General features: G+C 45.2%; 1 protein-coding gene across 7 annotated transcripts in view; it reads right to left on the reverse strand.

Moving 5' to 3' along the window:
- The window catches only part of LOC126267963 (neurexin-1a), a 1,982,806-nt gene that overhangs the window by 1,273,963 nt on the left and 683,825 nt on the right, over positions 1-25,018 (reverse strand). The window lies entirely within an intron of this gene.

Below are 25,018 nucleotides of genomic sequence, written 5' to 3' on the forward strand. Positions count from 1 at the left end.
CCGCGCACTGCTCAGGCACTAAGGCTGCATCAACCTTTTTCACTACCCAATGGACTGCAGCGACGTCCTGATCATAAAGTTTGGATTTCTCTCTCGGTCAGACAATCAAGCAGCCTATCGTAAATAACACCACATGAAGAATTCAGTGTTCGATGTACCTCGACACGAACGGTTCAAGCAGTTGTTCGGCTTGAAAATCTCAATTAGTCTCGAAAAGCAAGGCGTCATTATGTAAACGAGTGCAGGACGTCACAGAACCTTAAATTTCATAGCAAAGTACTGATCTTCTTCAGTATGTGATACCTCAAGGAACTGAGGTGCAGCTGGAAGTGTTTTGGAATCATTAGCCTCAATCTGTTTACCTTTAGTAGATGCAGGCTGAGATGGTGACTGGCTCATACGAGAAAATCCCTCATGATTGCCAGCGCATCTCGTCTTAGGTGATTGTTTATGTGGTGTTACCGCCAGACACCACACTCGCTAGGTGGTAGCCTTTAAATCGGCCGCGGTCCGGCAATATATGTCGGACCCGCGTGTCGCCACTATCAGTGATTGCAGGCCGAGCGCCGCCACACGGCAGATCTAGAGAGACTTCCTAGCACTCCAGTTGTACATCCGACTTTGCTAGCGATGGTTCACTGACTTCTACACTCTCATTTGCCGCGACGATAGTTAGCATAGCCTTCAGCTACGTCATTTGCTACGACCTAACGAGGCGCCATTATCAGTTATTATTGATATTGTGCATCATGTAATGTCAAGAGCGACGTTCGTCATTAATGGGTTAAAGTTAAGTACTCCACCAGCTACGTCCGTTTTTCTCAATTCTATTTCCCTTGTCATGTTCCAGACCTCACGCCAGCCTGCGTGAGCTAAAACGCGTGCATTTCGGCCTCCTTCAGTTCAAATGGTTCAAATGGCTCTGAGCACTATGGGACTTAACATTGAGGTCATCAGTCCGCTAGAACTTACAACTATTTAAACCTAACTAACCTAAGGACATCACACACATCCATGCCCGAGGCAGGATTCGAACCTGCGACCGTAGCAGTCGCGCGGTTCCGGACTGAGCGCCTTAACCGCGAGACGCCTCCTTTAGTAACACAGTGTTGGCTCTCCTGCCAACCACAACAGTTTACACTTCAGATCACACCTCTCAAACTCCAGACAGACGGACCAATTGTCATTCTGGAAAGATAACAGCTCAGGCAACCACCACTCCGTGGGCTGGGGTACATGCGAACCCTACCTGTCGACCTCGGACTGAGAATTCGCGGTACTCACTCACCTATTACGCGTCCGACGCGTTGGCTGGACTTCAGGAGCGCACAGGGGGATAAAGAAACAAAGAGGAACCTCAAACACCGAAGCGGAGGAAGGATAGGAGACGGAGAACGAAGAAAGGAAAAAAGATAAAACAGTGGAGGGACTTTTCTGATATAGGGCTACCAATACTGCAAAGCACATTCCAAAAATATCCCAGACAGGTACCCGAAGGAAGGGGAAAAAGAATAACAGGAGGATGGACATGCAGCACGGAAAGGAAAAGGTGCTGCAGGGGCAGCAACCCTGTGGTAGCCAAACACGAACTCACCAAAGAGTGGGGATAATGTTCTGGCTGATTAGTGCAAGGAAGAGGACGTTGAAAGGAGACTGGGATGAGCTGACAGTGGTTGGGCGAGCAGCGGAGTCACAGAGGCCAATAGGAAAGCAGCCTCGGCGCAGTTCTGAGAAGGATGTAGTCCACCGGATTCTGTTTTGCAGAGCCGAGCTTGGGCGCCGGATGTACAACAGTCAGCACAGATACGTCTGTCCTCTGGCGTATACGGCCCCCGAAAGAGACCGTTTTACGGCCCACCAGTGGAAAGAGAGTGAGCTCTGTTTTTAGCAAAGTCCACAAAAGCAGTATTGTGAACAAAACGTAGAAACCTGTGTTTCTTTGGAACACACGGGACACTATGGATAACATACAGGAAATGGAGTGAAAAACCCATAGTTTGGAGCGCCTTTGAAAACGTGAGACACCATCGAACATCGAATTCCCAAAATCTGAATGTTTACAGAACATAATAAATGCCAGAATTGGCTAATGTAAATAAACTGGAGATTATAGAGAGAGAGAAACTCAGGTACCACCTACAGTTTGCTATAGTGAGATCGAGTTGTGACCGCGAGATGATTTTTAGCGATAGGAAAATCATTTTATAGAATTTAAATAACTTCAAACTTCACTTTAAGAACTTTCATTCAGGTTCAGATGATCAGTTTGCTATGAAGTACGGCTCCAGATGTAACTTACTCCCTTCTTTAGCACAATTTGTCTGTTATACAAACATCGTGACAATCTCGCTACAACTTAGCGACCACAATTGTTTCATTTACGAGATTATCACAATCTTACCCCAGACCATTTTATTAGATGTGCCAAAGTCGTACATTAATACTACGATTGCTTGTCAAATGTTCTACGAGTCATTGTAACGGAATAACCCGAAATAATGGTAATTCTTTTTTCATTTAATAGGCATTGAATGCCTACTACGTTATTTTGGAGACTGTCTAATCAATTTATGTCAGCTCGAAGGGCAAATTTACATTCCTCCAGTTTAGAAGACAGCCTGTCGCCCTCCAATACACTCGAAACGTTTCCAGATGGAATATGCATAACTGCAACCTATGACGTGTATCTTCGCGAACCAAACACGTCGTGAGAATGCGTCATTCCGTTTTCTGCTGCTGCACCAACTACGTGACGCACTTGCAATTTATACGTATTTGTAACTGATTGTGATAGCGATAACAAAGGGTTCACTTTTCCCACGATATTGCTTGAATGGTCACAAGAGACCGAAACGCATGTTTTTTTATTTATTACTAGCTTTTTAATTTTATGTTTGGTAAACAGTCAATGATTATGAAATGAGAGATGTAAGGACGTTTTGTTTTGTTTTGCCACACGCTAAAAGCAAAAAAAAAGAGGTGGTGGAGAAGTCTGGAAGCTGCACGCTGCAGTCACTCCCACGACCTACCCTCGTTTGCTGTCCGACACGGTTCGCTCCTGGCTCATACAGAAAGCAATAATAATGCTGCATTCTACAGACGGCTTAGTGAAAACTGGAAGACGAACGATGGATGCTTAGGGAATTGCACCATTTAGCTCTTTCTCTATAGTGTCTAAGCACTTTATATGTTCCAAAAGTCCGTGCGTGTAAATGCGATTTTTCGAAGGGTCATATCTCAGGTCGCGTTGGTCACAGAGAAAAGCGCTCAAGTGTTTTGTACAGCTCTCGGCCAAGTGGCCGTCTGCACACCTTTTGGGAGAACGAGCGTACCGCGGCTATCCCACAGTACAGGGACAAAATGTAAACATCACAATCCTGGCAAACTGAGGAAATCAGTTGGTTCTGTTGCATTAGGTGTGCTCTAGGCTTATAAAAGTGTCACTTGTTCATGCGCGATTCCTGAGGAAGTCCCGAAACAGCCGTATTTTTTTTTAGTGTGAAACGTACTAGTTGTAGGGATGGCCACTTATATTGTTTATAGTCACTGCAGATCGTCGCAATTTTGGCCGTATGTTCTCTAGATTTCACCGGGAAGTTCAAAACTGTTTACGATGGCATTATTGTTACCGACATCCAGGTGTTTAAAGATACTTTCACACGTAAAACTTGAGCGTATTATCCGGTCTGAGGCGTAGATATTGTTTTAAATGGCGCAGTGCACACGTGACAAGGCTCCTAGGGTCATCGCAAAGTTTATAAAGTCACCAAACTACGTTTTTAGTCAGCGTTCTTGGACCAATCAAATTTTAAGGCGCGTTGTCGCTGTATAGTGGACATAAATATGCCCAAAGTGCTGCAGCAAGGACAAGAACGGGGCTAACATGGGATTTAACAAGCCTTAAAATAACTTAAAATGACTACCTAAAATTATGTAAAACTGGAATGACTGCAAATTCAGTAAAATATTTTTAATAACGTTTTCAGTCTTTTAAAATGTCCGCCGCCGGTGGCTGACTGGTCAGTGCGACAAAAGTCAATCCTGAGGGCCCGGGATCGATTCCCAGCTGGGTCGGAGATTTTCTCCGCTCAGGGACTGGGTGTTGTGCTGTCCTAATCATCATCATTTCATCGCCATCGACGCGCAAGTCGCCCAAGTGGCGTCAAATTGAAAGGCTAGCACCCGGCGAACGGTCTGCCCGACAGGAGGCCACAGCCACATGGCATTTAGATCTAGTGTTTTAAAATACAAATCATAAGCCGGACGTTTTCGATTAATTGCGATAGATCAGGAAAGTATCTCGAAAAAAATGTGAAGCAAACAATATTGTCTTAACCTTATATTACGCTTAATTATTTATACACTCCTGGAAATTGAAATAAGAACACCGTGAATTCATTGTCCCAGGAAGGGGAAACTTTATTGACACATTCCTGGGGTCAGATACATCACAGAACCACAGGCACATAGACACAGGCAACAGAGCATGCACAATGTCGGCACTAGTACAGTGTATATCCACCTTTCGCAGCAGTGCAGGCTGCTATTCTCCCATGGAGACGATCGTAGAGATGCTGGATGTAGTCCTGTGGAACGGCTTGCCATGCCATTTCCACATGGCGCCTCAGCTGGACCAGCGTTGGTGCTGGACGTGCAGACCGCGTGAGACGACGCTTCATCCAGTCCCAAACATGCTCAATGGGGGATAGATCCGGAGATCTTGCTGGCCAGGGTAGTTGACTTACACCTTCTAGAGCACGTTGGGTGGCACGGGATACATGCGGACGTGCATTGTCCTGTTGGAACAGCAAGTTCCCTTGCCGGTCTAGGAATGGTAGAACGATGGGTTCGATGACGGTTTGGATGTACTGTGCACTATTCAGTGTCTCCTCGACGATCACCAGAGGTGTACGGCCAGTGTAGGAGATCGCTCCCCACAACATGATGCCGGGTGTTGGCCCTGTGTGCCTCGGTCGTATGCAGTCCTCATTGTGGCGCTCACCTGCACGGCACCAAACACGCATACGACCATCATTGGCACCAAGTCAGAAGCGACTCTCATCGCTGAAGACGACACGTGTCCATTCGTCCCTCCATTCACGCCTGTCGCGACACCACTGGAGGCGGGCTACACGATGTTGGGGCGTGAGCGGAAGACGGCCTAACGGTGTGCGGGACCGTAGCCCAGCTTCATGGAGACGGTTGCGAATGGTCCTCGCCGATACCCCAGGAGCAACAGTGTCCCTAATTTGCTGGGAAGTGGCGGTGCGGTCCCCTACGGCACTGCGTAGGATCCTACGGTCTTGGCGTGCATCCGTGCGTCTCTGCGGTCCGGTCCCAGGTCGACGTGTAAGTAGGATGTTTAGGTTTTTTTTTAATTGGTAACGCCGCCACGTAGCGCTCTGTATGAAAATCACTGCCTGTGCCGCGTGCAATCTGTGGCTGGTTGGCATTGTTGTAATACTCGCCATTGTAGTGTTGGGCAGCGGCAGCTGGATGCTAACAGTGTGTAGCGTTGCGCAGTTGGAGGTGAGCCGCCAGCAGTGGTGGACGTGGGGAGAGAGATGGCGGAGTTTTGAAATTTGTAAGAATTTATGTCACGAACTGATATATATATTATGACTATTAAGGTAAATACATTGTTTGTTCTGTATTAAAATCTTTCATTTGCTAACTATGCCTATCAGTAGTTAGTGCCTTCAGTAGTTAGAATCTTTTATTTAGCTGGCAGTAGTGGTGCTCGCTGTATTGCAGTAGTTCGAGTAACGAAGATTTTTTGTGAGGTAAGTGATTTGTGAAAGGTATAGGTTAATGTTAGTCAGGGCCATTCTTTTGTAGGGATTATTGAAAGTCAGATTGCGTTGCGCTAAAAATATTGTGTGTCAGATTAAGCACAGTCTTGTATAAATTGTTCAAAGGGGACGTTTCAGACGGGCACGTGCACCTTCCGCCGACCACTGGCGCCAACATCGATGTACTGTGGAGACCTCACGCCCCACGTGTTGAGCAATTCGGCCGTACGTCCACCCGGCCTCCCGCATGCCCACTATACACCCTCGCTCGAAGTCTGTCAACTGCACATACGGTTCACGTCCACGCTGTCGCGGCATGCTACCAGTGTTAAAGACTGCGATGGAGCTCCGTACGCCACGGCAAACTGGCTGACACTGACGGCGGCGGTGCACAAATGCTGCGCAGCTAGCGCCATTCGACGGCCAACACCGCGGTTCCTGGTGTGTCCGCTGTGCCGTGCGTGTGATCATTGCTTGTACAGCCCTCTCGCAGTGTCCGGAGCAAGTATGGTGGGTCTGACACACCGGTGTCAATGTGTTCTTTTTTCCATTTCCAGGAGTGTATTTATCTAAGAGTGTAAATGTGTCAAAGTATATAAATGAACTGTCGAAACTCTAGTGACGTATAGAGTACGTTTTGTATAAGGAGTGCACCTTGCAGTAGCAGGGAAAAGAATGGAAGTGGCGAAAAAATGCTCCTCTGAGGGCACGAAAAAGTAAATATGTTGCTCTTTAAAAGACTCAGAGAAAAGTTGGCAAGTAGCTCACTCAATCTTCATTCCGCCTACCTAATCAAACATTTTAGCGTGCCAACATACCCGCTCTTTTTTGTGCTGAAAGAGAGCAACAGAGCAACAATGACGGTGGGAGAGAGACGAAGCAGTGCCAGTGGGAGAGAAAGAGGGAGGGGACAGAGATGGTGGGACAGAGAAAGTGGCAGTGAAAGAGGAAGAGGGTTGGGTAAGACAGCATCAGAATGAGGGGATAGTGATGGTCAGTGACAGACAGTGGTAATAACAGAGAGAGAAAGACATGGGCGGACATAGGAACAGTGCGAGGAAAAGGGAGAGACAGTGGAAATGAAAAATACAGACGACTGGTTACCATAAATAGAGGGGGCTGGGGTGGAGGATCTGCACCCTCCCAGATCTCGTAGGTGTAGGAGAGGGGGCATTTTGGACCGAAATTTTAGCGAAAAAATAAGTTGGAGTCCTCCGTCCAGAATTTTTGAGCTGCTGAGGTTTATTGGAGACACTGGCAGTGGGAAAGAAAGACAAAACGATACCATTTAAGTGAGGGACTAGACAGCGGTAGTATAACATTAGTAAATCTATGGGACTTTTTCTCGCACTGGCAGTGGGAGAGAGACAGGGAAAGTAATGTGAACAGTGGTAGTAATGGGATATTGTGTTTGACGGACAATAACGCAGGTAAAGGACGCGCCGCGCTGGACCGTGCTTTATAATTATGGACGAGGCGTGAGTGCACGTCGCATACGGGTAGTGCACACTTCGTATTTGAATTCAGAGGCAGAGGTCGACGTGTAATGAAAGACCTAACAGAGTTCCAAAGAGAGGCAGATTGTGGGGGCCCGATTAGGTGCACCATCAGTAACCGAGACAGGCAACTTACTGAATGTTTCAAAAACAACTGTTTCAACAGGCATTACATCCTACACAAAACCTGGAAAGACACCATCGTGTAAACGTAATGTGGGCGCAAATCAAAACTAAATGAAAGAGATGCTAACACGAATTATATCAAAACAACACAAAACTGTGGCGCCTGAAGTGGCTGCAGAGCTCTTTAAACATCTTCGAACCCCACATCTGTCGACACTGTCCGCAGACAACTCCACAAAGCGAATACTCGCGGACGAGCTGCTATGGTGAAACCATTAGTGGCGACAACCAACGCAAATGAGCGTAAAACATGGTGTCGGGAGCATAAATCCTGGACGGCTGATCAGTGGGAAAAGTCACATGGTCCGATGAGTCTACGTTTTCGTTATTTCCAACATCGGGCCGGGTTTACGTCTGGAGAACGCCAAAAGAAGCCTACTATCCTGACTGCTTGATTCCAACGGTTAAGCAAGTGTGATGGTGTGGGAAGCCATATCTTGGTATTCTGCTGGTCCCAAACGCCGTGTTACAGGCGACATTTTAGGTGATCAGGTGCACCCCATAATTCAAATGTTATTCCCCAACAATGATGCCAGGACGATAAAACATCCGTTCACACAGCCAGGACAGTACAATCGTAGTATGAGGAGCATGCAACTGAACTGTAGCGTCCTCCTTGGCCAGTACAGTCCCCAGACTTGAACATTATCGAACCCTCGTGGGCGGTATTGGACCGTAGCTTCCGGAACAGATTTCCGCTTCCCTCGTCACTACAGGAGTTAGAGGAGGTTCTGATCGAAAAGATTGACGTAACATTCCACTGGAGACTATACGATCATTATATGCCAGAATTCCAAGAAGAATCGCGGCTGTATTAAAAGAACAAGGTGGTTCAACCCATTATTAATAAACTATTCTCAAGTAAATACAGATGTTCACATTATTTTGCCTATTCGCTGTACACAGACGTTGGCAGTGAGAGGGAGACGGTGAATATCCAGGTTTAACTACAAAGTGAGACTGCCTAAAAGGATTTAGAATGCTCTGCGTTAAACTACCACAAATATGTTCTCATTTTTGGTGACGAAGGCAAAACCTGGATTGAGGCAGCTAGGTCCCCGGTTTACCGTCAGAGTCCTTTTGTACTCCCACTGCAGCGTTTTCCCTCTCTAATTTAAACAATGTTTCATTTGTTCTCTGGCGTGAAAAGTCGCTCTCTGTTGCTCTGTAATTTCATACTGTAACGTTCTAAAACTTTGCATTCAGCGTAGTTTCATCACACTGGTGTTGCAAGTGCCCATTTAATCATAAATTCTGTTGATCTACACGCATAGTTCCAGCTTTCTTTTAATTGGCTGGAGAAGACTCCCTTCAGTCTGTCACACACTGGCAATCAGTCAAGTTATTTAACTGCGCGCGGACACGAAATTTAGCGGCAGTCAGTAGCGAGCCAGTGGGTGTGTTGGACCTTCCATCGGGCTACGGTCCCCTTGAAAATGTCTCCCGCAGTCGGAGACGAAACGTTGGGAAATGACACAGAATTCGTCAACCGATCACGGCATAACAGTCCGGATAATTATAATGGACATATTACTTCCGGCCGTGACAGTCTACATTTTAACGTCGGAATTGTGTCTTCACAAGTAGAGGCAAAGGCGACTAACGTTCGCAGTACCACTGCTGGCTTTTTACTGCCGTCCAGGGTAGATTACGAGGAGAATAACAGACCGGAAAGACGAACAGAATAGAGTAAATGTGCAGCAACTCAACAGCAAGGCCGACAAAAATGTGAACTGGCGATATGTCAAGTATATTTCAGCTACAGGCTGAGAGCGCTAATTCGTCTCTTTAGTTCTCGGTTTTCACTCTGTGAGGTGCACACCAGAGTTATGACCGACGCCAGGGCGTCCAGCACTCCACGCGGTATCCGGAATGCTCGACGCGGCTGCACCTCGGCCAGCCTACAGATCACGTGCGACCTCTGTATACTCGCTACAAACTCGTGTGACGTCATATCAGAACTGGCAGTCTCTGTGCGCGAGTTTCCGCTCCTCAAACGAGTCCGTTGCTGGCTGAGGTGCACAGGAAGGAGAGCGACTCGCGGCATCCCCGCTACATACGCGACCGTTTTGAAAGAAAATTACGGCATTAAACTGTGAATTACTATTTATTTATTTCACACAGTCGTGATTTCCACTATGTAGCCAGTCTGAACTGCAAGTTGAAATCTCATTACGTGTCCGACTTATCTAAATGACAGAAGGAATATACCAAGATAAGGACTGATGAGTTAGTACTGAATATTGTTCAAAAAGCAAATGGCTCTGAGCACTATGTGATTTAACTTCTGAGGTCATCAGTCCCCTAGAACTTAGAACTACTGAAACATAACTAACCGAAGGACATCACACTCATCCATGCCGAGGCAGGATTCGAAACTGCGACCGTAGTCGCCGCGCGGTTGCAGACTGTAGTGCCTAGAACCGCTCGACCATTCCGGCCGGCTAGAATATTGTTTCTTTATACATACGTTTATATAGAAAAAACTGTGTATAAGAAGACTGTAAATCCACTTTAATATTTAATATCTATTCCGCGTATGTGTAACAATTACATTGGCATATACACATTTTCGAGGCGTTCCCGAAACATTACTAGAAAATGTGACACGAAGATGTAGTGCAATCTCTAGATGGTTATTAATGATTAAAAGAAATGAGAGAAACAAATGATAGGCGATGGCGCAATTCACTTTTACCCCATAAACGCAAGATGGCATAACCAAATACATGCAGGAATAGCGAGCTTTCCTATGCCAGGGATATAACCGCGACGTGCCCAGTTTTTGTTGGACGCATCACATGTAGAGGTGCAGTACATGAGAATGCAACCATTTTGTTCGTTCTGGACGAAAATTATATGTTTTTCATCTGAAGAGAGAAATTCGTTGCAGCTATCACTCCATCACTAATGGAACACGTTCCAAAGTGCCTACTCTGCATTAACTAATTTTCATTTCGTCTTGTCGCCGTCATTTTCTAGCAGCAAGATCGTGTAGTCACCTTCCGTGGTAGCGGTAACTCGCGACTGGCCTTACGCCTCTCTGCTTCAGTAGGAGAACGAGTCGACTGTACGGAGCGACCGCAGCGCCACCACTGTCAGACTCGTCGTACTGGCCGAAGTGCAGCGCCGAGGCACGAAGGAAGCCCGCCGGACGCGATACGACAGCGCCGCCTCCGTCCCCGAGACGCCGGACCCGCTGTCGCTGCAGCTCCGCCCGGGGCGCGAGCAGCGGCCGTCGCTCCGGCAGACGTCCGCCTGATTGCCGAGGGGAGGGGGGGGGGGGGGCGTCGCCGGAAGAAAGCACGCCGCGTCGGCCGAACCCGCGGGCACAGACGTCGTCGTCGTCGTCGTCGTCGCCGTGATTAATGCCTCCTCGTCCTCAGCCGATGCGCAGAAGGGGAAACGGAGGGCAGCCGGCCCTTTGAAAATCGGTAATGTGTCGGTGGAGCACGAAGCGGCCGCAGAGCTCTCGTCTGCGAGGAGAGGGGCGACCCGGCGGTAGCAACGGGGGGCTGCTGCTCCTCGCCGCCTGCCGACCGATCCGTTCCTGGGTCGCGAGTCGAACGGGGTCGGAAGGCCGGTAACTGGAAGGCGGACAGTGGCCGGCAGAGCGTCTTGCAGACTCCGAGGATTCTGCACGTCGTCCGGAAGGTGCCGCTGGCAGTCGATTAGCCCCGCATGCACACCCTCCATCGCGGGGTGTTTCACTGATGTGCGTATAAAGGAAATGTGTGGCTAGAGGGCAACGAAACGAGCACACAATGCTGATAAGTGTGTGTACACGAACAGCTCCTAACAGAGAACCCGAGGGTCCGAACTATAGACGGGCACTTCGGGTTAAACACGTTATACGCAAGTTGAGCAATACTGAGATACCAGAGGTAGAACCGGAAGGACCTACAATAGAAACATAAAAAAAAATGATGCAAATCGCTTTCAGCACTATGGGACTTAACTTCTGAGGTCATCAGTCCCCTAGAACGTAGAACTACTTAAACCTAACTAACCTAAGGACATCACACTCATCCATGCCCGAGGCAGGATTTGAACCTGCGATCGTAGCGGTACCGCGGTTCCAGAGCGGCTAGAACCGCTAGGCCCCCCGGCAACATCGCTGCCCACGAGAATAGGGCTCCTCGGTAGATATGGGTCGTTTGCGAATCAAGGGCTCCAAAGGAACGGTTCAAAGATGAACGGAACGACTGATAAACGAATTCCAAGGAAAGGGACGGTCTCTCATGATCCACTTCGGTTGCGGCTTTCTACTTATAGTTTCCGGGAACGGTAAAGGGTCGGTGTCGGTTTCGCAACGGCACGTCGGCCGGTCTCGCTCCATCGTTCCAGCCTCGGTCCCGTTCCCATCTGTCTCGGTCTCACTCTGCCGGACTCGTCCTCTTTCGCGTGGTCTAATTAGACCCGGAAGAAGGCCGCTGCAACCGTGGCCGAAACGTTGGCTTTTCTCCAGCAGCAGTAGCATTTTTTTTTTAATTTATGACGCGGTACCATACCCAGAAAACTTTTATGTCGACTGACTCTGGCCGCGGAAGCCTACGCAATTACATCAGTATAGAGTTGTTCGTTTCGTCCGCTGCGCACGCAGATTCTAAATGTGTTTTGAAACTTTTTTTGAACTCTAAACTTCTGGTTCTTTTCGTATTCTACGTAAGTTACACAACATTACCTGGTACGTAATATATACATCTTTTCAGGTAGCAAAACGGCATATCAGCTCACTTCACTATTTCGATAAACAGCAGAAGAAATACTTGTAAAAAGGCAATACTTTTTTGTTATTACATATGCAAAGAAACTCGGCAGGCATACACGAGTGACCAGTTTCCGTAAATTTTTGATCCATTGTAAAAGAACATGTTCATCGTTATGGTAGGCAGGCCGACATACAACCGGGTCAAGTCTGCGTTCCATAATCCAGTGCCTAGTGTCACATTTTTCAAAGAGAATGTGATAAGACCTACGATATTATTCCAGTGGTACAGGGCGGCCCACGAGAAATCGGCCCCGAGTACTAGACTGCTCATCGTCGTCTACCAGTGATCTATTGTTTCGAAGTAGTTCTTTGCATTAGCTTATTTGTTGTTTATTCACTGCCTAATTATTACATATTTATCTATCCTGCTGGTAGCGGTCAACAAATCGTGCGTAATTGGCGAGCAGTCTGTACTCGGGGCCGGTTTCTCGTGCGCCACCTCATATTATTTCACTGCGATCAGCCACGCAGCGCTACAGTTGGCTAAACGAGAGGTTTTGCAAAATCACGAAAATTACAAGTGTGAGAGGATTCTGTTATGCGTAAAAACTCTGTACTCCAGGGCGGAGAAAAGTGCCCCTCTTGGCAGCTTCCAGCTTCAGTCACCTATGCTACGAATTTTCAGTGTTTCATAAGAACCGCACACCAAGCACAAATGAACGGTGAACGACTAAAAATGAACGGTTCCCAAACAACAGCGATCACCAGTGAACTAGTTCAGAATGGATGAACGAGTTTCCTCATCTCTGCTCCTCGGAGCGACAGCGCCACCGGGAAGAGGGACGCGCGAGTCGCCAGCCGTGCACCAACACAAGTAGGCAGTGGCAAGTTGTAGGTCAAACCGAGTCGTGTTGGGCAGTTCCCGCACAGCGCTCGTCGAGTACTGCGGAAGTAATGGCCGTCAGATAGTGGTTAGTCTATAACAGAAACAGAACAGTGAATAGAATTGTCGTTTGCGGGCAGAGGCTGCGATTTAACTGTGTACTGTTAGTTTGGAACTGTTCTGTTAATAGTACTTCAAAGCATAAGATTTGTTTTCTTCCGACTTTAGTTCAGAGAACACGGATTCATTTTTGTTCACGGAGCTGTGGTCAGCGCAGGACAGATAGGCTAATTCTTCTTTATACAACTGCTGCAACAAGTTACGAAATTTCAGTAATATATTGAGTAACTTCCGTACTTTAAACTTGAATTCTGTTCTAAAATAACGACGACTGTATTTCTGCATACACCACAGCATCAAAACCATTGGTTTCCAGAACTATGTTTATTGCGATTATTTATTTGTTTCACTGTCCTCTACTGGCCTCTTTTGTTTCTAACTGTAATATTCAAAAAACTTCTTTACATCCGTATATTACTGCCATAACTTTCTCTGAGAGGTTTTCTATTCCATTTTTATGATTTCACTCAATTACTTCACGTTGCAGTATCAACGACAAATGCTGAGTAACATATTTCTTCGATATATATTTTGAAAGAACTAGAGTGACTGGCGATCGCTCTCTGCCTCCGTCAGTGTGTCTGTCGCAGTTTTCCTACCAACTGTGGTCTTCGACGAGATTTCGATAAACTGAAATGAATAGATCCTGGTCAGTGACTTGTGAGAGCCATCTGAATCACTGTTTATGTCTAAGCTTCTCACGTCCTGAAATGAGAATTCTCAATCGACATTGAACCAGTACCTTACTAATTGTAACAAGTTTCATTCAAGTGTCCGATGGTCCTCTGTGCATATAATTCGGAAAATAAATCTACCAGAGGTACGCTTTCGATGCTTTTTCGATTTAGTCGTTTTTCCAAATACTGGTATCCACTCGATCAAGTGTTTCGAAGTGGAAGCAAGTTACTCATTTTGCTTTATCTGTGCACTTTCGTTGTTTAATCTTCTACTATGAACAGGTGCTCGATGGTGTTGAAAGATGCAATCGTCATCCCCGAATTGCTCTTCAAGAGTGGGAAGCAAGAAGGTGCTTAAAACTTTAATGCAGGTATGTGCTGTGATAGTGCCACGCTAAACAACACGGGGTGCAAGCATCCTGCCGGCCGCGGTTCTAGGCGCGCAGTCCGGAACCGTGCGACTGCTACGGTCGCAGGTTCGAATCCTGCCTCGGGCATGGATGTGTGTGATGTCCTTAGGTTAGTTAGGTTTAAGTAGTTGTAAGTTCTAGGGGACTGATGACCACAGCTGTTAAGTCCCATAGTGCTCAGAGCCATTTGAACATTTTTTTTTTTTTTTTTTTTTTTTTTTTTTTTTTTTTTTTTTTTTTTGCAAGCACCCTCCATGAAAAACACGACCACACCATAACACCACCCACTCCAAATTTTACTGTTGGCACTACACACGCTGGCAGATGAAGTTCACCAGTCATTCACCATACGCACAGCCGGCCGCAGTGACCGAGCGGTTCCAAGCGCTACAGTCTGGAACCGCGGGACCGCGATGGTCGCAGGTTCGAATCCTGCCTCAGTCATGGATGTGTGTGATGTCCTTTGGTTTGTTAGGTTTAAGTAGTTTTAAGTTCTATGGGACTGATGACTTCATACGCACACATTGTCATCAGATCGCCACATTGTGTACCGTGATTCGTCACTCCGCACAAGGTTTCTCCGCTGTTCAATCGTCCAATGTTTACGCTCCTTACAACAAGCGAGGCGCCGTTTGGCACTAACCGCCGTGGTGTGTGGCTTATAAGCAGCCACTCGACCATGACGTCCAAGTTTTCTGACCTCCCGCCTAACTCGCATAGTACTTACAGTGGATCCTGATGCAGCTTGGAATCCCTTTGTGATCGTCTGGATAGATGTCTATCTATTACGCATTACGACCCTCTTCAACTGTCGGGTGTCTCTGTCAGTCAACACACGAAGTTGGCGTGTACGCTTTTGTGCTGTACGTGTCCCTTCACGTTTCCACTTCACTATCACTTCGGAAACAGTGGACATATGGATGTTAGAGTGTGGAAATCTCTCGTACGGACATATGACACAAGTCACACCCAATCACCATGTTCGAAGTACATGAGTTCCGCAGAGCCCCATTCTGCTCTCTCACGATGTCTAATGACTACTGCGGTCGCTGATATTGAGTACTTGTCGGTACGTGGCAGCACAGAGAACCTAATATGAAAAACGTATGTTTTGGGGTAGTCCGGATACATTTGATCACACAGTGTATCCGTATAGTGCAAGTGGCAATGATCCTAAACAAAATGTAAGGTACTCCACATGAGTTCTAAAAATAATCGTTAAACGTTCGATACACATACATCACATATATTTAAAGGCTATAGATTCAACTAATTAGCTAACGATTACAATTAAGTAGATGGAAATTGCTGGCATGGCCCCAAACTTTGGGGTAATTCACAATTTTCAACTAATAGTGCTGAAAATCTATTGCTTAAAACCAAGGGCCATTCAACTCAGTGCATGAATTACAATTTAACCAAACATCATAAGATAAAAACGTCGCAAGACTTATTGATTTTTCCTGAATATCAAAATGATTCAAACATTTTAAAAATTTAATAATTTTTAATATTTTCCGGTTTTTAAAAATATAATTTTTTCATTTATAAAAAAATCGCATTTGATATATTTGTGTTTTAAATTAAGAAATAAATGCATTACATGGAATTATTCTGGAGATACTAGAAGATATCAGATTAGGGTGTCCCAGCTATCGTGTCCACCCAGAATATTTCTGGAACAATAACAGCTATTGGAAAACGAGTTTCACCGGTATCAATGTAGGGCTGGGGCCCATGAATGTACATATTTGGAAACATTCTAAAACGAAAGCATATGTGTTTTTTTAACACAAACTTATGTTTTTTAAATGGGCCTCCTATATTTTTGGTTTTCCGTGATTTCCCTAAATCGCTTCAGGCAAATGCCGGGAAGGTTCCTTAGAAAGGGCACGGCCGATTTCGTTCCCCATCCTTCTCTAATCCGAGCTTGTGCTCCGTCTCTGATGACCTCGATGTCGACGGGACGTTAAACACTAACCTCCTCCTCCTCCTCTCTCCTATATTTTTTTCTTCAGCAATCCATAGCATGACAAAGCACATACACACTGGCGTTGATTGCATCGCAATATTCCCATTACATCCCGAGATATTAAGACGCGAAGTTGACGCTTGAAACACCCGACATGCGCTGCCAGCGCACGTCCTGAGGCTCAGGAGTGAACCCCATGCTGTCCGTAATCGCAGCAGAATGGCAGCAGACCGTATTATTCGTTTCGGACCTCTTGATAAGTATGGAAGTGTGATTGCGCATGTCAATCACATCGCGATTACGGGCAGCATGGGGTTAACGCCTGAGCCCCAGGACGTGCGTTAGCAGCGCATGTCGGGTGTTTCAAGAGTCAACTTCGCGTCTCAATATCTCGGGATGAAATGTTAATATTGCGATGCAATCAATGCCATTGTGTATGTGCTTTGTCATGCTGTGGATTGCTGAAGAAAAAATATAGGAGGTCTATTTAAAAAAACATAAGTTTGTGTTAAAAAACACATATGCTTTCGTTTTAGAATGTTTCCAAATATGTACATTCATGGGTCCCAGCCCTACATTGATACCGGTGAAACTCGTTTTCCAATAGCTGTTATTGTTCCAGAGATATTCTGGGTGGACAAGATAGCTGGGACACCCTGTATAATGGTAAAACAGAGATTTAGGATCCAAGTTTTAAATTGTAAGACATTTTCAGGGGCATATGTGGACTCTCACCACAATCTATTGGTTATGAACTGTAGATTAAAACTGAAGAAACTGCAAGAAGGTGGGAATTTAAGGGGATGGGACCTGGATAAACTGACTAAACAAGAGGTTGTACAGAGTTTGAAGGAGAGCATAAGGGAACAATTGACAGGAATGGGGGAAAGAAATACAGTAGAGGAAGAATGGATAGCTCTGAGGGATGAAGTAGTGAAGGCAGCAGAGGATCAAGTAGATAACAGAAGAAATATTGAATTTAATTGATGAAAGGAGAAAATATCAAAATGCACCAAATGAAGCAAGCAAAAAGGAATACAAATGGCTCAAAAATGAGATCGACAGTAAATGCAAAATGGCTAAGCAGGGATGGCTGGAGGACAAATGTAAGGATGCAGAGGTTTATCTCTCTAGGGGCAAGATAGATACTGCCAACAGGAAAATTAAAGAGGCCTCTGGAGAAAAGAGAGCCACCTCTACGAATATCAAGAGCTCAAACGGAGACCCAGTTCTAAGCAAAGAAAGGAAAGCAGAAAGGTAGAAGGAGTATATAGAGGGTCTATACAAGGGAGATGTACTTAACGACAATATTATGTAAATGGAAGAGGATGTAGATGAAGATGAAATGGGAGATACAATACTGCGTGAAGAGTTTGACAGAGCACTGAAAGATCTGAGTCGAAACAAGGCCCCGGGAGTAGACAACATTCCATTAGAACTACTGACGGCCTTGGGAGAGCCAGTCCTGACAAAACTCTACCACCTGGTGAACAAGATGCATGAGACATTCGAAATACCCTCAGACTTCAAGAAGAATATAGTAATTCCAATCCCAAGGAAAGCAGGTATTGACAGCTGTGAAAATTACCGAGCTATTAATTTAATAAGTCACGGCTGCAGAATACTAACGCGAATTCTTTACAGACGAATGGATAAACTGGTAGAAGCCGACATCGGGGCCGATCAGTTTGGATTCCGTGGAAATGTTGGAACATGTGAGGCCATACTGACCTTACGACTTATCTTAGAAGAAAGATTAAGGAAAGACAAACCTACGTTTCTAGCATTTGTAGAGTTAGAGAAAGCTGATGACAGTGTTGACTGGAATACTCTCTTTTAGATTCTAAAGGTGGCAGGGATAAAATACAGGGAGCGAAATGCTATTTACAATTTGTACAGAAACCAGATGGCAGTTATAAGAGTCGAGGGGCATGAAAGGGGAGCAGTGGTTGGGAAGGGAGTGAGACAGGGTTGTAGCCTCTGCCCGATGTTATTCAATGTGTATATTGAGCAAGCAGTAAAGGAAACAAAAGTAAAATTAGGAGTAGGTATTAAAATCCATGGAGACGAAATAAAAACTTTGAGGTTCCCCGATGACATTGTAATTCTGTCAGAGACAGCAAAGGACTTGGAAGAGTAGTTGAACGAAATGGGCAGTGTCTTGAAAGGAGGATGTAAGATGAACATCAACAAAGGCAAAACGAGGACAATGAAATGTTGTCGAATTACGTCGGGTGATGCTGAAGGAATTAGATAAGGAAATGAGACACTTAAAGTAGTAAAGGAGTTTTGCTATTTGGGGAGCAAAGTAACTGATGATTGTCGAAGTAGAGATGATATAAAATGTATACTGGCAATGGTTACAAAAGCGTTTCTGAGGAAGAGAAGTTTGTTAACATCGAGTATAGATTTAAGTGTCAGGAAGTGGTTTCTAGAAGTATTTGTATGGATTGTAGCCAGATATGGAAGTGAAACATGGACGATAACTAGTTTGGACAAGAAGAGAATAGAAGCTTTCAAAATGTGGTGTTACAGAAGAATGCTGAAGATTAGAGGGGTAGATCACATAACCAGTGAGGAGGTATTGAATAGAATTGGGAAGAAGACGAGTTTGTGGCACAACTTGACAAGAAGAAGGGACGCTTGGTAGGACATGTTCTGAGGCATCAGGCGATCACAAATTTAGCATTGGAGGGCAGCGTGGAGGGCAAAAATCGTAGAAGGATGTAAGTTGCATTAAGTACCGGGAGATGAAGAAGCTTGCACAGGATAGAGTTGCATTGAGAGCTTCATCAAACCAGTCTCAGGACTGAAGACCACAACAACAGCCAAACACGTTCCTTGATTCCAAAGGTACACTGAAGCGCCAAACAAACTGTATAGAGCATGCAGATTCAAATACAGAGACACGTAAACAGGCAGAATATGGCGCTGCGATCGTCTGGCGCAGTTGTTAGATCGGTTACTGCTGTTATAATGGCAGGTTATCAAGATTTGAGAGAGTTTGAAGGTGGTGTTATGGTCGGCGCACGAACGAGGGGAAACAGAAGTCTCCGAGATAGCGATAAATTGTACGACCATTTCACGATTGTACTGTGAATATCAGGAATATGGGAAAACATCAGATCTCCGACATTGCTGCGCTCGGAAAACGCTCCTGCAAGTACGGAACCAACGACGACTGAAGAGAATCGTTCAACGTGGTAGAATCGCAACCCTTCCGCAAATTGCTGCAGATTTCAACGCTGGCCATCAATAAATGTCTCCACGTGAACCATTCAGCGAAACATCATCAACATGGGCTTTCAGAGCTGAAGGCCCACTTATGTACCTTTGATGACTGGAAGACAGAAAGCTTTATCCCCGCCTGGGCTCTCTGCATACCCTTGGTCTAGGGGTAGCGTCTTTGATTCATAATCAAAACCTCTTCCGTCCTGGGTTCGATCCCAGCCACTGCCTAAATTTTGACAAATAATCGGCATTGTCAGCCGAAGACTTCCGGCTTAAGAAGTAAGCCTCATTCTGCCAACGCCCTTGTCAAAGAGGGCGGAGTAGCGGATAGAGGTTCAGGGCACTCTCTTGTCCTAGGGGTGGGAAATTGCCCCTAAAGGCGGAAGAATCAGCAATGATCAACGACATGAGGATGCAGAAGGCAATGGAAACCACTGCATTAAAGACACGTAACGTGTATCCACAGGACGTGTGGCCTGTAGTTGAAGAAGTGTCATGATGATCTCTCCATTGGCAAAAGATTCCGGAATAGTCCCCCATTCAGATCTCCAGGAGGGGACAGCCAAGGGAGAAGTTACCCTGAGAAAAAGATTGAATAATCAACGAAAGGATAATGTTCTACGAGTCGGGGCGTGGAAGGTCAGAAGCTTGAACGTGGTAGGGAAACTAGAAAATCTGAAAAGGGAAATGCAAAGACTCAATCTAGATACAGTAGGGGTCAGTGAAGTGAAGTGGAAGGAAGACAAGGATTTCTGGTCAGATGAGTATCAGGTAATATCAACAGCAGCAGAAAATGGTATAACAAGTGTGGGATTCGTTATGAATAGGAAGGTAGGGCAGAGGGTCTGTTACTGTGAACAGTTCAGTGACTGGGTTGTTCTAATCAGAATCGACAGCAGACCAACACCGACAACGGTAGTTCAGGTATACATGCCGACGTCGCAAGCTGAAGATGAACAGATAGAGAAAGTGTATGAGGATATTAAAAGGGTAAAGCAGTATGTAAAGGGGGACGAAAATCTAATAGTCATGGGCGACTGGAATGCAGTTGTAGGGGAAGGAGTAGAAGAAAAGGTTACAGGAGAATATGGGCTTGGTGCAAGGAATGAAAGAGAAGAAAGACTAATTGAGTTCTGTAACAAGTTTCAGCTAGTAATAGCGAATACCCTGTTCAAGAATCACAAGAAGAGGAGGTATACTTGAAAAAGGCCTGGAGATACGGGAAGATTTCAATTAGATTACATCATGGTCAGACAGAGATTCCGAAATCAGATAGATTGTAAGGCGTACCCAGGAGCAGATATAGACTCAGATCACAATATAGTGGTGATGAAGAGTAGTCTGAAGTTCAAGACATTAGTCAGGAAGAATCAATACGCAAAGAAGTGGGATACGGAAGTTCCAAGGAATGACGAGATACGTCTGAAGTCCTCTAACGCTATAGATACAGCAATAAGGAATAGCGCAGTAGGCAACATAGTTGAAGAGGAATGGACGTCTCTAAAAATGGCCATAACAGAAGTTGGGAAGGAAAACATAGGTACAAAGAAGGTAGCTGCGAAGGAACCATGGGTAACAGAAGAAATACTTCAGTTGATTGATGAAAGGAGGAAGTACAAACATGTTCCAGGAAAATCAGGAATACAGAAATACAAGTCGCTGACGAATGAAATAAATGGGAAGTGCAGGGAAGCTAAGACGAAATGGCTGCAGGAAAAATGTGAAGACATCGAAAAAGATATGATTGTCGGAAGGACAGACTCAGCATACAGGAAAGTCAAAACAACCTTTGGTCACATTAAAAGCAAAGGTGGTAACATTAAGAGAGCAACGGGATTCCATTATTAAATGCAGAGGAGAGAGCAGATAGGTGGAAAGAATACATTGAAAGCCTCTATGAGGGTGAAGATTTGTCTGATGTGATAGAAGAAGAAACAGGAGTCGATTTAGAAGAGATAGGGGATCCAGTATTAGAATCGGAATTTAAAAGAGCTTTGGAGGACTTACGGTCAAATAAGGCAGAAGGGATAGATAACATTCCATCAGAATTTTAAAATCATTAGGGGAAGTGGCAACAAAACGACTATTCACGTTGGTGTGTAGAATATATGAGTCTGGCGACATACCATCTGACTTTCGGAAATGCATCATCCACACAATTCCGAAGACGGCAAGAGCTGACAAGTGCGAGATTTATCGCACAATCAGCTTAACAGCTCATGCAACGAAGCTGATTACAAGAATAATATACAGAAGAATGGAAAAGAAAATTGAGAATGCGCTAGGTGACGATCAGTTCGGCTTTAGGAAAAGTAAAGGAACGAGAGAGGCAATTCTGACGTTACGGCTAATAATGGAAGCAAGGCTAAAGAAAAATCAAGACACGTTCATAGGATTTGTCGACCTGGAAAAAGCGTTCGACTATATAAAATGGTGCAAGCTGTTCAAGATTCTGAAAAAAGTAGGGGTAAGCTATAGGGATGGAAATAAAAGAAAGGTTCAGTAGTGGAATTAAAATACAAGGTTAAAGGATATCAATGATACAATTCGCTGATGACATTGCTATCCTGAGTGAAAGTGAAGAAGAATCAAAGGATCTGCTGAACGGAATGAACAGTCTAATGAGAACACAGTACGGTTTGAGAGTAAATCGGAGAAAGACGAAGGTAATGAGAAGTAGTAGAAATGAGAATATCGAGAAACTTAACATCTGGATTGAGGGTCACGAAGTCAATGAAGTTAAGGAATTCTGCTTCCTAGGCAGTAAAATAACCAATGACGGACGAAGCAAGGAGGACATCAAAAGCAGACTCGCTATGGGAAAAAAGGCATTTCTGGCCAAGAGAAGTCTACTAATATCAAATACCGGCCTTAATTAGAGGAAAAAATTTCTGAGGATGAACGTCTGGAGTACAGCATTGTATGGTAGTGAAACATGGAGTGTGGGAAAACCGGAATAGAACAGAATCGAAGCATTTGAGATGTGGTGCTATAGACGAATGTTGAAAATTAGGTGGACTGATAAGGTAAGGAATGAGGAGGTTCTAGCAGAATCGGAGAGGAAAGGAATATGTGGAAAACACTGATAAGGAGAAGGGACAGGATGATAGGACATCTGCTAAGACATGAGGGAATGACTTCCATGGTACTAGAGGGAGCTGTAGAGGGCAAAAACTGTAGAGGAAGACAGAGATTGGAATATGTCAAGCAAATAACTGAAGACGTAGGTTGCAAGTGCTACTCTGAGATGAAGAGGTTAGCACAGGAAAGGAATTCGTGGCGGGCCGCATCAAACCAGTCAGTAGACCGATGACCAAAATAGTATCGAGCGGATGGACGTGTGCAGGTATGGAGAAAACCTCATAAATCCATGGACCCTAAAATTCAGCAGGGGCTGTTCAAGCTGGCGGAGGCTATGTAATGGAGTGGAGCATGATACGTTTAGATACGACAGCGACAAGTGACAAATACGTAAGCATTCTGTCTGATCATTGCCTCCTTTCATATCCATTGTGAGCCGTGTATCGACTGGTGCTACACCTTGTGTTTAGGTTGCATTGGTTTTCCTTTCTTCCCCTGACATGTTTGTTTGATATGTTGTCTGTCATTAAGTGGCAGCTTGGTTGTCTTTTCCCTCTGCTATCGATATCTGCGTTTGCTTCCGGGAAACTGCTATGGAGGAAGTGAGATCTGTAACCTCGTGGGGTGGCGCGGGAGTAGGGGCGGTGCGCGCGGAGAGTGTGGTGGACACGGGAGGGCAGTGTGGCTCTCCAGCGCGGACCAGGCGTGGTCGGTTGTAGCGAAGCGCCACGTGACGTCTGTCGGTTGTGTGTAACGAGCGGGTCGAGTTGGCATAACAGCTCCCCGCGTGTTGGTTGTATATAGAATCGCCCCACGAGTAGTTGCTGTTCATTTCACCTTGGTGGGACGTTAACAAGCTTCTTTAGGTCCTCCGTTTCAGCACTGGAGTTTAAAAAGAAGACACCTAACATGAAGGAGCGGTCACTACCCCGCGACGTTGCAGAGAAGACGTGAACTCCGGTGACAGAGCGTGTTGCCGCGTGACCGTGGCGTGTTGGATACGCTGGCGACGCGTGCGCGGTCGCATGTGTGGATCCTTGCCATCGGAGGTCGTGTACTGCCTGTTCGAGCATAATTGCAAGTTCATTTAGTTTGAGGTTTAATCATTAAGCAATAAGTTTGAGTAACCAATGTCTCTTCTGCCTTGTGGTCTCCGGCGATCGGGTTTCCTGTCCCCGGCACCGGTGTAATTGAAGACAGTGATCTTTCCTTCCTCCTCTCGTTACTGCCCGATGGGAGGTGTAGTTTTGGCAGTTTAATTGTTTCCCTATTCTGTCGTGGGTTATGAGTAAATTCATGCTTCTTGTTGCTTGATCGTGTGGTCGCTCATTCAGGACTGTGTGGTGTAATGTTTCCTTGCACGAGGTTAGCTCTAATTCTGTCAGCAAGTTAAGCCATCTTATTACAAGTTTTCGCTGGTTAAAAGTCGGTGCAGTGACCAGCCGGAGAGTGGCAATTGTGTTTACGGGCGTATTTAAATTGGTCAGTGTTCTGCCCAGCCTCAGCATCCATGAGTGGGTGATTTGTGGCCGCCTTACACGTCCGCCATATCTGTTATGTTCTAATTATATTCCAGGACACTTTTGTTTAAAAACTTTTTTTAAATCCCTCCATTCCTTTATTGCCAGTAATCGTGTGTTTGCTGAGACCTTAGATTTTTTTAAATGGCGGTGTTGGTAGCTTCACTACCTCACGGTACTTTATTAATAAAGTTCTGTATTTAATTTAGTAGCCTGCTTACTAATGTTCTTTATTTTTTTTTAAATTGTTATATTGCTATAAATTACTTGATTGCCGTTAGCGGCGTGTTTTTAAAGACTGTTATTGCCGTACTGTTAGCTTCTGTGTTTTCTTTTTTTTAAATTTTAACCTTTTGTATTGCTATAAATGGCTTGATTGCCGTTTTAAAAGCAATTTTTTTAATTGTGGCATTGCTGTAAATTACTTGATTGCTGTTAGCACGTGTTTTCAAAGGTTGTTCATTGCCGTACTGTTACTTCTATTTTTTAAAAAAAGAAATTTTTTTAAATTGTTGTATTGCTATAAATTACTTGATTTCCGTTAGCGGCGTGTTTAAAAGGTAGTTTATTGCCGTACTGCTAGTCTCTGCAAGATATGAATAAAACATTTGTGTGTGAAAATTTCAACTCGACAGTAAACTGCTAGAAATTTGGCCCCGTTTCCCAACTTGTGGTGTGGCTTGTAGTAACCGTAACCACTGTGTGTGTCACATTGTGCGTTTAAAAGGACTTGGGCAATTCCAGCAGGACAATGCGGCATCCCTCAAGTCCAGAATTGGTGCAGAGTGGCTCCAAGAACACTCCTTTGAGTTTAAACACTTCCGCTGCCTGCAAAACTCCAGAGGTATGAACATTATTGAGCATATCTGAAAAGCCTAGCAATGAGCTGTTCAGAACAGATCTGCATCCTCGTACTCTCACAGACTAATAGACAGGCCA

This window comes from Schistocerca gregaria, chromosome 4, assembly GCF_023897955.1.
Source record: "Schistocerca gregaria isolate iqSchGreg1 chromosome 4, iqSchGreg1.2, whole genome shotgun sequence".
Taxonomy (NCBI): Eukaryota; Metazoa; Arthropoda; class Insecta; order Orthoptera; family Acrididae; genus Schistocerca; species Schistocerca gregaria.